Source organism: Poecilia reticulata, chromosome 6 (assembly GCF_904066995.2).
Source record: "Poecilia reticulata chromosome 6, P_reticulata-male-v2, whole genome shotgun sequence".
NCBI classification, from domain to species: Eukaryota; Metazoa; Chordata; class Actinopteri; order Cyprinodontiformes; family Poeciliidae; genus Poecilia; species Poecilia reticulata.
In genome coordinates this window covers 8,235,618-8,239,987 of record NC_088835.1, presented here as the reverse complement: position 1 = coordinate 8,239,987, position 4,370 = coordinate 8,235,618, and the positions used below count along the sequence as shown (strand labels likewise).

The following is a 4,370-nucleotide window of genomic DNA, read 5'->3' as shown; positions in this document are numbered from 1 at the left end:
GCGTGACATTTTAATCTTCTGAACAACACAGGTACGATGTAGCTATGGGAAACGGTTGCTACGGGTGATCATTCAAACCTGTTGCTCTCCTGCTGTGCCTGAAAGGGAAACATTTAATTGCCGGGCCTAAACTATTTTTAGTGGGCTGCATTGGTACACGGCGTAATTTATTGGCAGTAAATTTGATTTTCCTCCAATTTATATAAAGCAAAGACGCTTCCTGAGGAGAAAACAAAAGGAGTCTCATGAAACGTCTTTACATTTTATTAGAGCTCAGGCACAGCTACACTTATTCTGTGACAAGTTGCATAAATATTTATGCAAATTTCTTGCCAATGCCTCATTCTTGTCAAACTGTGAAGTTACACGATAAAAACCTGCGGACAATTTATGCAGAAACGACGATCTAAGTGTCCCTGGAATCTTTATTTTCTTTAAAGACAATGTTATTTGTATAAATTTGACTCTAAATGAAAAACTAATCGCCTCTTGAGCTTAACCATGAAACTGAATATGACAACAACAAAAAAAAAACCCTCATTATTTGAGTTTATATGGTTTGGAGTTTGACAATTTGCACAACAACAATACAGCAGCTCTTTAAAAGCAAACGTATGTCTTGTAAATGTCAGGTGTTTGTTAGATAGAAAAACCTTTTCAAAACGTTTTACACCTCTTGTGCACAATGCACTTGAAAAACAACCAAATCTGTTAAAAACAAATGTGTTTTGCCACCACACTCTTTGAGATTATTATCATATTTAGAAAAACAAGCGGCACTAAACCAAGAAAAGTGACATTTCTGCTTCTCTAGCTATAGGACGCAAACGATCTGAGATTCCTACCAGTACAGCTGAACTTTATTTCCAATTCATCAAATTTAACATATCAGGCATGCACTCAAGAGTAAAATATTAAATTGAAGGTAAAAATCAGGATGAAAAAAAACTGTCTTTTCTTTTTAATATTGAAGAAACTTTTGCAAGGGTGTACAAACTTTCAATATCCAGTATATGAGGGGTAAGATACTGATGATTAATCACCTTCTCACAGAACAACTGGAAGTTTAAATTCAATCCTTCAGACACAAACATGCAGCTGGATTGGCCACTGTGTTCTTCCATCAAGGATTTTTCTGAATGCTTTGTTGATCAACGACAACAACACATCTATAATGCTTTAGCAAAAAATAAAACTAATGTTTACCTTAAGTTATAAGTATTGTTTTAAAATATGTTCTGGATTAGAGTCCTGCCTCGTCTGCAGAATTAGAAAATCTTTTTTATGTGCTTTTGACATCGGTATTTTAGCTGCCTGACAACAGCTAAAATCTGCAAATACTTGGGGACATCCTCTAAAAACAATTATCGCCTATTTTATTAGTTTAAAATACCAAATGTGCTTTGAAATACTTTGATAAAGCCACAGTGGAAACTGTGCAGAAGATAAAGCTGTACTCTTTTTTTTTTTTTTTTGCATTTGGGGGTTCAGCCAATCAGCAGCAAGGAAAACGAATGCAGCTTCTGGATTGGCTGCATGCCAAGACAAAAACAAAAAAACAAACTGTTTCTACCCAAAAGCTGCTGCTGACCTGAACAAAACGAATCCATCTGAAACCTGATCATCATTTAATCATTTATTTTTCCTCAACATCCCAGTTGTTGTCTCTGTGTTTCTACTATATTTATTGAGACATACTTTTTTTTAATAATTGTTTTATCCGGTTATTTGACTCAACTTCGAGAGTTGCTCTTTTTTAAATTTCGACAATATGACAATAAAAGGTCATCCGATTCAGATTTTCTTTCAAAATAGATTTGATGCAAATATTGTGGATTCACATTTTATAGAAAATCTGTGAATAGGTGGGGAAATACTATACTCTCTCCCCCTCCCCCCCACAAATTTAAACCTCTGAAATCGAGGGATACTCTGAATCATCAAACCCTATTTTTGTACATCAAAGAGCAGCTTCCAATAGGTGAGAGAGAAAATACAAACGGTTGCTTGTATTGGAACAGTTCAAGTAAAGACACTCCCTCTCTCACTCTAGATACTTTTGATGAAGCGAAGACACAACGCCTTTCGACTGGAGTGATGAAATTCAAACCTCTTCTCTCGGTTCGACGGAGAAAACAGGCATCACAACAAAGACCCAGCGATCAAAATCAATGAGCTAAATTCGTTTACACATGGACTGAACTCAAGGTTTATTGTTTTAGTGTCCGTCTTATTACAGTAACAAAAGCTTTTACATTTAAAATGGTTCTTTTCTTCCTCCTCCGGCACGCCAAGCCGCCAGCTGTGGCAATATCGTTCCGTATATTTTAATTACATTTCCGTGGCGATCCGCCGCAGACACGACTGCAAAATCAACTTGAAATCGCAGACACGACAGGGAGCGACGAGGCGAGACGTCAATACGTGACTGTAGCTTCACACAGCAGCCGTTTATTTAATCCTTTATGAGGGTTGGGGATATATATCGAAAGTTTAGCTGTCGACTTTGCGACGTATTGAACTAAAGTCGACAACAGCGTACAAGCGGCTATGACTGTGGATGTGCAAACGGGGAGCTTCGATGAAGGCAAAAGTTTGGCTGTATGCAAAGAAGAATCAGTGCAGCTGAAAACATAACAGCAAGACCTGAGAAGAGTAACACATGTGAGGAAATCCGTCCTCACCGTTTGCTCCAGCTGTCTGCTCACGGCTTGGTTACCATGCAGAGGCTGGTGCTCAAACTGGTAAATTATGGAGATGTATTTTTTAATTACGTAGTCTTCTGTATTATTGCCATATTTGCTTTCCTGAGTTTTCTTGAGTGACTGTCCGTTCTTTATTCATAAAGTGTAATATGATGGTGACTATGAGGCCCAACTCTTCTGGGAAGGCTTTCCATGAGGGTTAGGATTGTACTTATCGGACTTTTTTTGGGCTAGTAAGACATACTTGCATTTGTAAGGTCTGACGTTTCTGTTACAAACGTGCTCAAAGCTTTGTGGAGTATTGACTCACTGATGTTTCCATATGAGACAAATCAGTTTGTTGATGTGAATCAAGAAACACGAGCCGCCATCATCCTCCAGCCACTTCCTGTCCAAACATCCGGACGTTGATCATGTGACTTGTGTGATGCCAAAACAAAAAGCGTTTAAATTGCAGTTTTGTGAAATAAATTCTGAAATGGCAAAAAAAACACCTCAGCCAAAACTTTTTAGCAAAAAAACTAGTTTTCTTTTTTTTGAAATTGGTGTGTTTCTGGTAAGCAAATTCAGTTTTGAAATGTCAAATTGTGTAAATATGCAGCCAATGGAAACGCTGTCAGTTTGAAGTGCTGGTCAATTTCCTTTATATGAAAATCATTCATGTATTTCTAGATTTGTGGGCTGGTGATTTGTTAGTGAAACAGGAAGAGCCCGTCTCCAAACGGTCCTCAGAGTCAGCATGAGCGATGATAAGTTTAGTCCGCGACCTCCACACATTGTGACCTTTAGAGCTGACCCCTGCCTAAGATTTTTACCTGAGGATGTTTTTATTTTGTGTGTTTTTTCCCTGAGTTACTATTATTCTCAACCATTTTCCCTTTGCTACAATGGCACTAATAATTTATTGTTTAGTATTAAACAGGAAATTTCAATATTATACTGACTGTGTGGCAGGCATCCTACGACCAAGGCAGCTTTTTTGATCACTAACATTTTGGTGCAACTTGATGAAGTTGTAAAACATTTTTAAAAAAAGTTTTTTTCCGCATTTCAAACGATCATTTTAAATGCGACACTGGTTACATGAAACAAGAAGCGTACAAAGACTAACTGAACAGTAGTGTATCATTTTAACAACATCAAACTACATCTCTTGTTTGAGCAGAAATCAGCATCATGTGATTTTTTTCTAGAAATTAATTTCCACATATTCACCAGTCAGGCTTCACATTGCTGGCTGATGATTTGACAACATTAGGTGCAGTTTTTCTACGATGTAGAGAAGCTTTTTTTTCTACATCTACGCTCAAAGTGATTGTGTTGCTTCTTCTTGGAGTGCATCTGCATCCCAGAAATGCATTCTTTATTTCAACATAATTTAAGATGCCACATCAAGGTCAGCCTGATTGGCACTCGTCCTGACTGGCTGCTCATCCGTGTGGAAGCTGCTGCGACGCACGCAGACACGAGCTGTTTCAGTGCGACGCCAAAAATAAACGAGACGCACTCGTCTTCTTTTTTTTAAATTTTTTTTTTATTTCGGCAAAGTTGTGTTTAAAAAACTTAACACAAGTTTGGGTTGTTTATTGCAGCTTACATTTGATATTGTTTTTTAAATATTTCTATGTGGTGGACCACTGCCTGAGAAAAGCATGATTTAGCATT

At 37.6% G+C, this 4,370-nt stretch overlaps 1 long non-coding RNA gene across 1 annotated transcript; it reads left to right on the top strand.

Moving 5' to 3' along the window:
- The first annotated feature begins 1,607 nt into the window (after positions 1-1,607).
- Positions 1,608-3,198, top strand: LOC145551861 (uncharacterized). The gene is made up of 2 exons (XR_014087720.1): positions 1,608-1,981; positions 2,054-3,198. It is a non-coding gene; the product is annotated as an uncharacterized LOC145551861 (long non-coding RNA).
- The last annotated feature ends 1,172 nt before the right edge of the window (positions 3,199-4,370 follow it).